At 38.1% G+C, this 12570-nt stretch overlaps 1 protein-coding gene across 4 annotated transcripts in view; it reads right to left on the bottom strand.

Moving 5' to 3' along the window:
• atp2b2 (ATPase plasma membrane Ca2+ transporting 2) overlaps nucleotides 1–7189 on the bottom strand; it is a 94230-nt gene extending 87041 nt beyond the window's left edge. For 2 of the 4 annotated variants that reach the window (XM_036559525.1, XM_036559526.1), the window contains exons 1-2: nucleotides 6982–7187; nucleotides 2949–2995 (exon numbers count right to left, since the gene is read on the bottom strand). The gene's annotated coding sequence lies outside the window, so the exon portion shown is untranslated. Of the gene's footprint in view, nucleotides 1–2948; nucleotides 2996–6981 lie in introns of all 4 variants that reach the window. The other 2 variants (XM_036559527.1, XM_036559524.1) reach the window with 2 other exon arrangements.
• Nucleotides 7190–12570: the final 5381 nt, after the last annotated feature.

Genomic DNA, 12570 nt, shown 5'->3' with positions numbered 1-12570 from the left:
TTCAGTGATATTGAGGTCTGGACTCTGGGGTGGTCAGTCCATTGTTCAGCTTCTTTGTTTGATGTGTCTGTCTCCTTTTCTCAGTGAGGTTCTTCTTGACAGCTACACATCCTTTCAGACCCATAGTGCTGAGTTGTCTTCTCACAGTGGAAGGATGGACAGAAACACCTGTGGATGTTTTCAGATCTGAAGCAGCTTGATTTTCGCCTCTCTCTCCAAGATGAAAGCTTCAAGTGCTGTTTATCTGATGGGGGCAGTTTTGGTGTCTACCAGGTCTTCCAGGAGTCACATTTTCTCTGTATGTTTTAACCATTTTTTGAACTCCAGTTTTGGAAACTGTGTTTTTTTCCTTTGACTTTTACCTTCCTTATGTAAGTGAGTTTTCTTTGTCCTTTAAGTGAATAACTTGCACTTAAAGGCCATTTTAAATGTAGGGTGGTCTCTGACCTTTACACAGTGCTGTATTATCCAAGTAGAACAGATGTACAATTTTGAATCAGGTAAATTTAATGTTTCAGTTCCTGTCAGATGAGATCAATTGATCTCAGTTGAATTATGATTTGAAGACACTACTTATCAGACTTCGACACACCATGAATCTGCAAGATTCTAAATATAATACCTATCTTATATCTTATTTTATCTTAAAGACAAACACTGACTGTTCAACCTTTAATCCTTTATCAGAGAACAGTAACAGCACTACAATAATGCTGACTCTGCAATCTGGTCCCTAATTCTTTTTAACACATTCTTCAGTGCGAACCTTCAGAACACAATGTTGGCTTACAGCATAGTTATTAGGTAGCTGCTGGTGATCCAGCAACATGAGCAAAAACGCAGAAACTAGGCTGTAATTACTTAAAGAAGACGGTGGCTCTGGTGGGGTGGGGAACAGGCCCCTCACTAACAATCTGTCACTCTTTTTTTCCTGCATCACTTTACATCTGAGGTTCAACATCTGTCACGTAACAACACAGAATGAAACATCTGGTTCACCTAAAAGCTTCTTTATCTGCCTGAGTTTCTTATAACAGTGTGTTGAGTTACAAAAAATGGTATGTGGATGTTTTAATGTTGTAAATCTAGTGAAGCAGGAGAGGATTTTATTAACACAGTCTATTGATCTGCACGGTAGTGAAAAGGTAATGGTCAGAATTTACTTAAATAACATATATCCAGAATTTTTACATGAATAAAATAATTTAGCAATTTTGTCTTTCAGCTTATCTACACTGTAAAAATGACTCAACAGTTCAACCTAAAAATACTTTGTGTGGTAACAAGGAATTGAGCTAGTTTTATTTAATTACATTGACTGAAAGAATCGTCATTGAAAGTATTTATTTGGGTTAAATAAAACTAGTTAATTTACTTGCTACCACATGAAGTACTGAAAAGCCATTTTTCACAGTGTACCTTCAGCAATAACTGTGTGTTTATATTAGGGGTGGGCAGTATGATGATATTTTGTCATTATTATGATAAATTACATCACAATACACTTTTCTGTGCATATCATGGATATCGACAGTACTTAAAGAATATTGACCAACCTCATGTTTCATTCCAAAGAGAGCATAAGTAGTCCTGTTCAATTAACATACATTGAATTGAGATCACAGTAGTAGTTTTTTTCCAGTTCCAACTTAACAAACCTCAGAAAAACTAAATATTGTGATATATACCGTGTATCATGAAAACGTCTACAAGCAAGGTGATATTACAGTTTTGCCATATCACCCACCCTAGTTGATATATTATAGTTTATTCAAGTGAAAATATATATATATATATATATATATATATATATATATATATATATGATTTCATCAATGCAGTTTGAAAATGCATGTTTTGTGCTGGCAAATGATCCTAAAAAGTCATTGCGAGACAAGATTAGAAGTGCAATTGTGTGTTAACCTGTGCTTAGCAAGAGGAGGTCTCTGCTATCTGACATAAAATGACATCAAGGAACACTTTCCACTACAGCCTCTTTCCAGAGATGAACATATGGCACAGCGGAGCATAAACACCCTGTCTATTTATGTGCACTGACAAATACAGTGACATTTACAATCCCTGGGCTGTAAAGGAATACAAATATAGATTGCACAGACAGACAATGAAGCAGTTCACTTGCATTTTCATACGGACATAACCACAGTAAATAAGATGTAATGGGACAGAGAGAAGGAAAAAAGAGGAACATCTAGCAACCACAAGGTCGTTCAAAGAGAGTGCAATAAAAAAAGAAGCAACTAAAAGCAAAGAGGCAAAGAGCTGCCCTCTCCTTCTTCCACATCACTGTGTAAAAATCATTGGGGAGCTTTTGTTCTAATTAAATTTGGTGCACTGTCTTAGCATGCAGAGGAAGGGGGGTAGCTGACGATGCCTCTTTTGTGGTAAAAAAGGAATGAAAAAATGAACCCCAGAGGACATGCCTGGGGTACTGAAATGACATATGCTGTGACATCTTTACAGCGTATTGAGAGCAAGTCGAAAGTGACACATAAAGCCAAAGCAACCGGTTGCTACTAGCTAAGTGCAATGTTTATAGCTTTGAATGTAATTACATGCCTAAACACTTTATTTGCCCTGCTACAATGCTAAAGAAATTCACACTGATTTCAACATATTAACATATTGATTGCATATACCTTCATGTGAAGATGAAGCCTTTTCAAACGGCTGTGTTAGTCTGAATAAGCTGTCAACTAAAAGCTTGATGTCTTGGTGAAGAGAACCTTAGTGCTAACAATAACAGTACTAATAATAAGTGTTTGTCTTTAGTAATGTAAAACAATTGACTAACACCCTGACCGGACACTGGTGCTCAAACACACAACAAATTCCACCATTTTTACAAGTTTTTTTAAGCATAATTCAGTCTGAAAAGTACACAGTCATTCAGAGTGGTTTGATGTGAAATATGTAGACATACTTACCAATGGTAATTTTCAGTGGTGGTGATAAGAACCAGAGGTTGAGATGTCTACAACACAAATATAGCCATTTTAATTGCTATTCAAAACCACCAATGAATGCACAAGAGCCTGATTATATGCAATACTGATGATGGTAAAAGGGTGGTAAATTAAAAAAACAATAATTTTTTTTTAGGGACTATATTACCTGACAACAACCTGAATGTACCACTCTGCTATAAAGAGGTTTTAAAAATGTTTTAACGTCCTGACTCTCAGTAGTTATTTCAGAAGCGTAGTTCACTATTAGCATAACAACGTTACATTTTTCTGTATTGTAAACAGTGGTTTCACTTGCGAGATGTTTTCGTTTTCTAACTCTGTGCTTTAAAAAACCCAGACACAACAAACACGATCTCCACCGTCCCCTCTTGTTACCTTGTGTGTAAATGTTAATGAAAACAGTGATGTTGGTGAATAATGCGGAGACAGAGCTGATTGTGTGTCTGTTTATTAGGAGGCATACCATTAGCGCAGTGGGCTAAAGCATTTGGGAAATGGAAACTGAAACAGGGGAGTGGCGACACTGATAAACAGCACTGTCACCACAGCGCTGTCACAACATACCAGTTTATTGCTCTTTAGTTTTGGTTTGACCTATTTTACATCAGTAACAATAGATGTAACTTACATTTTGAACATTATTTTGATGACGTTTACATTTCAGCTGTGAGCGTATGATCGGTTGCTTGATAAAATACGTAACAGTCGATTGTCAACTTCATCTGAGGAGTTTAGGATTCCCTAACTTGAGATAAGATGCTGTAAGATAAAATTCCTAAATTAAAATTTGCTTCTTTACCACATATTTATGAAAAATCTCATCTTGACCTGTTAAATTTTTAACTTTAGACAAAAAAGATATGAAGCTTCTGTAATACAGCCCTTGGTGCTTAACAAGCCACCAAGAATGGTGCATTTCACATGAAACCAGTCTGAATGACTTTGTTTGCATCTTAACAATTTAAGCAACCAGAACGTTATGTATGTAAAAAAAAAAGGTAGAATTCTTTAAACAACACAGTGATGGGTACTGCAATGTTTTTACCATTGTTTAAACCAGCGTAGCTAAGTTAATACGCAAATTTCCTCTTAACAGTCTACGTGGTACGCCTAAATGCAACTCTACAGCATACTATTTAACAATTTGGCCAAACCTACAAGAGGTAATGGTGGACAAGAAGCTTAGTCAAACTGCCCTAGCAGATTATTTGCTGAGGCTTTAGTGTAATACATCAGTCAATAAATGCTGACATCACCATACTTAACTACAGGTGAAGTCTATAATTACACATAATTATGGTTCTGTATCTCTTTTACTGAACATCTGTCCTATTACAATACTACTTTTCTTAAAGCAAATGGTATAACAAAACATCGCCCCTGACCAGCAAGCAAAGTGTCCATCAGGCCCTGTCACTGTACTGGAGCTCCACTGTTAACGGTGACAAGGTGAATATGGCTTTCAACCACATCTATCCCTCACCCCCTACCCATCAATCATCCTAATTTTAGCAGTGCTTCGTGATCATAAGGATTTTAGCAAAGGCATGAGTGGGCCATGACTAATTCTTAAGCCATTTGCCTGACAGCTTTGACTGGAGACGTTGACAACAAGATTTTTACAGTACCGCCGTCCAAGCGTTCCAACATGCAGGGAAAAAAGAAAGGAAAGAAGTTACATGATATGAGTCATGCACAGCACGGAAAGGGCGATTTTTTAAATTGCTTTGTGATGAGATTTGACAGGTCAAGTCATTCTGAGAAATGCAGATCCAAACAGTTTATTGTCTTCCTATGTTTTAGTCCACGACTCAGCAAACAGATGCGGGTGTTCTGGCAGCTCTGGCCAGTTTGTGGAGATGATGAATTGCTAATGAGAAAGTCCAGAAGTTAGGCTCTGATACATTAATTAGACAGTCTTAATTTTCTGAAGGATTATTTCATGACATTCTCCCACATTCTATGGGATTGATAGAAACCATTAAAGACTTTAAACGTAAATATTTATTTACGCCTTAAATAAAACAAACTACCAAATCAGTTGTTATTTTAAAAGCATGGTATATGCTTAATAAAGCAAACCAAAGGAACTAAAGATGCGTGGCTAAATGACTTAGCAAAGAAAAGATCATACATTAACAAATAATAGTGTTTTTTTTTTTATTTTTATTGTTGCTTCCAAAATTTGTCATTTAAAAAAATTTTAAAAATATCATTTCATTACATTAACATACAGTAAAGCTAACAGTATTTTTTCTTTTCCTTTAAAGTTCGAAAATCCATATTGTAATGAAAATGATGTTAATTGATGAGCTTAATAATGTAAACTTAAGCACATTAGTATTTGGCAAATATACTGCTCACATTGCATTTATTGGCTAGGCCCAGTTAATGATTTAAGAAAGTTTTATTAAGTTTAACACGCAGTTTCGAACATCCTATTGAATGACAGTTCACTCCAGCTTTACAGTATGGTGTATTTTACACACGGGCAACCTGTGTGTTTGACGCTATCCATCAAAGCCTTACTATATAAGTCTACTATATACACACACATCTTCTAAGCCGCTTATCCTTCTGGGTCACGAAGGGGAGCTGGAGCCTATCCCAGCAGTCACTGGGCAGAAGTCAGGATACAATCTATTATATACAAATTTACAATTACAGTTTCAGCCAAATTTGAATGCTGAGCACTTAGTTAGCATTCCAAACATATAGAAATATTAAGAAAAATATAATGCATGTTAGGTTTGTGGCCTAATTTCAATTTAGTTAAATGACATCACTTATTCAGTAATAACATTAAAGCTGCACCTGCTAATGTGAATAAGTAATCCAGGGACATTCATCTTGGACATCTGTGTCAGCTCAGGTGAACAAGGGGATAAGGAAGCTAAACAGCTGTTGTTGTGCTGCAATAAGGATATCTTGCAAAACAGTGCTTGCAAGGAAGCTTACAAAAGCAATGTTCTTAAATGAGGCTAAATTTAGATGGCTAAAAACATGCTTCTCATCCAGGGCACTTATATTGATACTGTTCAATGCCGGATATACAAGTTGAGACTCTGCAGCGAATAAAAGTACTTCTGAAAATGAGGAGTCTAGCAGGTCATGGCTTAACATTACAGCATTTGAGATCACATTTGTTGAAGCGAAGGTTTTCTGTGCTTTTCATAGTTTTCATAGTTTCTTATATCTTATCAGAAAAATCTACAACTCAGAACAGCAGTAATGCAACTTACAAATTCACAAACAGTGCTAAATCACTCAAATTTTGGCTTATGTATGCTGCATCTACAGCTGCCCTCAAAATCCAACTAATATGGATGAAAACAAAGATTTTGTTAACCCCTGAGGTACTGATTTATGTTTCTGTAAGCACAAAAAAAACTGTCGATATTTCAGAATCCAAAACATCCTAGTAGGACAAAACACTTAATCACAGCTATGGCACATTTACTTTATGTGACTCGCAGCACAGGGTTATGGTGATACCTTTCACAGCAAAGCAGGGCTGTTATGGATGCCCAATGCATTGAGATCACGTGTTAGAAAGCAGCCAATTTTCTAGCTCCCCTCAGATAAAATGATGCATGCTGGTTTCATGCCTAAGCAATGAGTATGTTCTGGGCTTCAGAGCTGATGAAGAAGCAACCAAGCCAGGCAGCTCTTGCAAAGAATTAGGTAAGTGCTTGTGAGTCAGCCTTACAGCAGGAAGACCTCTTAAACATGCAAATCCAACAGTATCCTGACATAAGAATCAAACACCATTTTCAAAAAGAAGCAGGAAGAGTAAGTTGCCAATTAAGAGAACAGTAGCTTAATTGGTCTCAAATCTCTTGATATCAATAATTTTAATAATTCAAAAAATGTTGTCCCACAGCACCTTCATATTATCAGAATTAATGGCACTTGAGTAAGAAACTGTTAAAATGCCGTTTCATGCCCAGTACCAGATGTTTTACATGCTGTGAAAGTGCCTCATCCTTACCTCACACAACGACAGACCCCACCAAGCTTGTTTTTTGCACTGAAGCTACAACTGTCATTGGTCCCCACCAAAAAAAGCCATGTCCTCATCTGGAGGACAAACTTTCTGCAGCCTGGCACACCTTGAAACACTCTAATTTGGCTCAACAGTGCGTTCTCATGCTGGGAACCTTCCCTGTCGTCATCTGTCAACAGATTCGATCCTCGCTCAGGCACATCTGAGGGCACTTACGCTTGAGAGGTTATGCATTTTAAAAGGTTTTGACCTAATCCCATTCAACTGTAATTTGAGCTCCCTGTGAGAAAAAAAAGAGGAGGTCCTCTCGATGTACTCTAGGACAGCGCACCGTCATGTCAAAGCCCACACAATAAGTCGTCCTCTGTGTGCACTTGACTCTACAGCATAGAGCATGAGGAGGCAAAGGGGGAGGATTATTTTTAGGGAGGCAAAGCTTGGCGGGGGTTGGAATCTAACTGGCAGGGCTTGCGCGGTCACAACAAGCACACATTCCTCGATGGACTATTATTGCCACCTGCCAAGGCGCTAACCCTGACCGCACGAGAACAAACTTGTCTGTCACACATGATGCATGAGCCCAAGGCAATTTCCCAACACTAAATCTCTAAAACAATTCAACAGACAGTGATCATGCTCTTTCCCGCCAGCAAAAAAAAGAAAGGGGACTTGCTACTGAATGACAAAAGTGCAAGAGAATTTCACTTACTCAGCCAGACGATCGATGTCAGATCTTAAAAGATTTCAATCATAGAGAGGAGTAATCACTGCTCAGCATCTGTACAGTCTCAGCAAGCCCCGGCTAGATTGCAGGAGGCGCTTGCACATGCAGTCTGTACCATGTTAGTAAGCGACAGGGGAGTGAGAAGAGGATGAGAAAAGGGAGGAGGGAGGCAGCCCTACAGAAGGAAGAGAGGTGGGGTGGTCATGGTGGTGGAGCTTTTAATGTGTCTTAATTGAAAGGCAAAGTAATACATTTGACCACAAAACAACTTGATTCAAACGGAAGCTTTGGATTGCCTGGCAGAGGGTGAGCTGGAGAGGCAGAATGAGGTAGAGAGGAAGAGACAGAGAAAGAGGGTAGAGGAGAAAAAGAGAGGACATTTGCGCTAAACCCGATGCCAAAGCCCCCTCACCCCCCCACCAGTGACAAAGCATCCCCACAGATGAAGGTGCTAGCAGGAGGAACACCAGCAGGAAGATGCCACTTCGTTTTTGAAAGGGGGTGTGGGGGATGAGAGACTGAGGGACTTTCAAGGACACGCTGTTTTCAGGACGGTTATAAGTTAACCCCTTAAACTCTAGGGACCTGCTGGCGGGTCCGGTTTTCTCTTGTGACTACATACCTAATGTATCAGCTTCATAGTAGTTACTGAATAATTCATAGTAGCTAATTGATAATAAATTGTGAAAATTAATAACTAAATAATACGGGGCTAAACCATTCAGAGCAACCCCCATCCCATCCTATCCCCCCTTTCACAGCTAACTCCAGTGGCTCTGTGCTTCTCCACATTTGTACCATATCGCCTTCTGAGCTGCTGACTCACATGACCTTATCACATACAGTACAAAAAGCTCAAAAACCTACCTATTAAACATGCATGACATTCACAGACACATTTTAGAGCACACGGAAGCAGGACTATGCAGAGATGCAGCAACCTGAACTGAGAATCTGGCCCTGTTAAGACATTAAATGTTTCTCAGTAGCTAAATAACATTATCTATAGTAACAAAAGAGACCAACACGGCTGAGAGACAATATAAAATGTCACTATTTTCAGATGATATTTGACTTGCTGAGACACTATGGGACTTACTCTGGTTCCAAACTAAATGAGAAAAAAAAACAGTTTTGTCCTTCAGATCTGCACTAACATCTGCATTCAGACAACAGTTTGACTTCAACCAGAATTCACGTTCAATAAAGTACCTGGGGGCTTCAATAACTAGGAAGCAAATTACATTTTATTAAAAAACAAAAAAAAACAAGAAAACCTAGGACAAAAGTCTCTAATCCATCTAGGCATGAGTTCATGACATGACACCATTAAAAAGAACGTTTTATCAAGGTTCCAGGTCTTACCTGGAAGTTCCTCATTGCTGAATTTCCGAATTGGATAAATGCATTTCACATCTTATGTGAAATGGTAAAAAGCCTAGAATCCAATATGCAATACTCCAGTAAAGGTAAAGAACGGTGGGAATTATGTTTGAGAAACCTATTATGGTTCTTTATACACCGTCTTTATAGAAATGATATTTGCCTACCCCAACTACGCTGGGGACACTGTGGATTTCTCAACACAGAACACGCTCCTGTCTTCTGGGAATGTCACACAATTCAAAACGATTGGGAAGTAGTTGGGTCTCAAATGGCTAATATCCTTCATTTATATATTCCCAAGACATTTTTCAGTTCTATGTATATGGGCCATACCAGATGGAAGGGGCTAAATATTTGTTTAAGGTGTTTTTGGCAGCTACTAAGAAGGCAATTATATGCAAATGACTTAAGGAAGACCCCCGACTGTTGAGCAATTGGAAAACACTGGTTTTGAAATGTACAAAATGGAATTCCTTATGCACTGAGGTTGAAAGATGTTTCCAAAAAAGAACTGGGGGGAAAAGCTTTTTCTCTCTCACTGCTTTATATCATGAGAAATTGTACTGTACATATACTAAAATTCCTAAATTATATTGTATTCTATTCTAGAGCCCAATCAATATAGGATTTTTAAGCCAGATACCGATTTCGATATTTAAAAATCCGATATAACTGATATATCAACAGATATTCTTTTTTTCTTCATGTAGGCAGAATAAGTTAAACGCTATTGTTCTTCTTATTAACATTAGTTGTTTTCCACTGATGAACACAGCACTAGATAGATTTGTGGGTAACCTATTTTAGCAATGAACAGCTTCATAAACTGCTGGAAGCAAAGTGATGAGGTAGGGAGAAAAGATAGGACTGTTGTTTGTTCGGTCGCTAGAACTGCCACAAACAAATCACAAATAAATGTACAATCAAATTTATCAAAAACTTAGCCTATACAACTTTATCCTAACGTTTATTGTGATGTTTGCCGGACAGTACTAGTGTTCTAACAATCTGCCCTACCCATCGGTCCAACCGAGCATGCATATCTCAATAGTATAGAGTAGTAAACACAGAGTAAACATCTTATTGTAATTTTTACTCAGCACAAACTTTTAGTCTTCATAGTTTTAATGCTGGCAGGATTTTTGATCAGGTGATTTAAGCTATAAAAATATTCTACCTAGGAGGTTTTATGTACAGAGCTCCCTGTAAATATGCAATACAGTAGAACATTTCAACAAGTTAGCACAACTCGTCACATTACTGCAACAAAGGCAGGCATGGCTGACATGGATGTTTCCAGGCTTATTTAGGCTAAGAGAAGCAGTGCTAAGGATGTTTTTATTATTGTTTTAAGAAATGGATTTTGCCTAACAAATCAACTTACCATGAGCGCACACTATCTCTATTATGGAGCACTCTGTTTGAGTCTGCTTAGGTCAGCTGATTATTGTGATTTGTGGTTTTCCAAAAATGTGTGTTGCCAACAGGGACGTTGCAGAGCACCCTCTGATGAACAAACTATGCAATGACAACACTCATAACATGGCTGAAGGATCTGTCATCTCCATTTCTTTTTTAATTGTCATTTATTAGTCATCGGCCATTATGAACGCCAATACCGATTTATCTGCAGCTCATATCGGCTGATAATACCAGCACGCTGTTTTATTGGGCGGACTCTGTTCTATTCTATGAGATGTTTGGCATCTGGCCACCATGGTTTGTTGTGCATGTTTGTTAAATAACACTAAAAAAAAATCAACTACATTGTTTCTTGTTGCAGCATTCTGGTAGGTAGGTAAGGTTTATGTATTGTAATAACACCGTTAAAACAACAAGGACCAAAAACTGTTTAGAATGTAGATCATTCTATCATGTGTGGCTGATAAGCAATCCATTTAATACAGTCAGTATGAAAATCAGTATGGATACTAATCTAGAATATATGATTAGTGCTTTACTGTCTACATCCATCACTGTGGTAGAAGTTGCTGCAGAAGTTATGGTGGAAACATCTAGTTTTACCTGGTATCATGCACACAATGAGAATTAAGCCTTGTTAATCTGAAGGCTTAGTAATCAGTGACTGTTAGGAACTATTCAGTAACTAAACTAGATAGATATAAGACACTGAGGAATTGAAATGTGGACCCACAGACAAACCCTTGCAGTTTAAGGGGGTTAGTTTTGTTAGATTTAAGCTCCACTTTTGTTATTTACTGCATCTGTGGAATTAGCGTTCACCAGCTAATAGAGAGAAATGACAGCACACATCTGTCAAATGTTGTAGATCCTTTGCTACATGGATCAAGCTGAGTAAACCCAGCCATAAAGCCAAAGTGGTTAACCCTCTGTAATTAGCTCTATAATTCTGGCTATGAGCAGGGCATGTGAGTAGTTTAAGTGTATCGTAGCAGGACAGATGGATTGCGCTTGTGGATGGGGATCTAAGGCAGACCCTGCATATCAATGCAGCTTCCTTCCTCAGCCTAGGGCTGCAGTGCACCAAAAACTCAGGTAGCAGAAACAGCCAAAGGAACTGAGGGAACTTATATAAAGAGCTATCGATTTCTTTACTTTAGCCTCCATCTGAAGGTCTCGCTGAAAGGACTTTATGACACATGTGATCCCTCCACTGGCAAAAACATTCAAATGCAGACAGTCACAAAATGAGTTTTATGGCCATAAATGAGAATAAAGTTAATAGAGAGCCACCAGGAACTGGACTCCTGCTTCTCAGGCTGGGTATTGTGCTTTCTGAGCTTTTACATCTATTCAAATTTGAAACTGAGAAATGAGATCAGAAAAATCCTTAAGGCCTCTAAAGTATCTGAAACTGTAATAGCAGTGCATCAAATCCCTCTGGCACTAGACCTGAATCAGACAAGTGTTTAGAACATATATTAATCACAAACTTTATGTAATTATTCAAACCTATTTTGTTAAATTATGTGCTTTGTAAAACACAGCATGTTGGTCTGGAACGTTTATAGCAAAGCAAAAATTTTCCCCAAGCTAAAGGTGAGTAATATGGCAAAAATACCACAATACTTGAAGATGTTTTCAAGATACATGAGATTTAGATTTTTCAAAAGTTTACAAGTTGTAAGGGGTAAAATGCTCCAGAAAAACAGCAGTGCTACATTTTAACAGGCTGACATCATGGGCTGACATCCGGTCATCTGCTTGTTGCTATGCAGTTTATGCAGTTACTATACACTGGTTGTGAGAGTGTCATAGTTTTAAAACTACTGATCTACTATACAGAATTATTACAGCAGGAATTAAGTGCGTTTCATGCAACACAATGCAATATTTTTAAGGAGCAGGGGTATCACCATATGATGTGCATGGCTGAGAGACCTCAACGTGAGCAATACTCACAGGACATCATGAAGTCATTAGTTCTTCAGTCCATTACTTTTGCTCTGTAGCATCTCTGCCTCAGTACACACGCCAACCAT

The sequence above is a fragment of the Colossoma macropomum genome, unplaced genomic scaffold (genome assembly GCF_904425465.1).
Source record: "Colossoma macropomum unplaced genomic scaffold, Colossoma_macropomum, whole genome shotgun sequence".
Classification (NCBI taxonomy): domain Eukaryota; kingdom Metazoa; phylum Chordata; class Actinopteri; order Characiformes; family Serrasalmidae; genus Colossoma; species Colossoma macropomum.
Note: the sequence above shows the minus strand (reverse complement) of the source record. Positions and strands in the feature narration are given on the sequence as shown.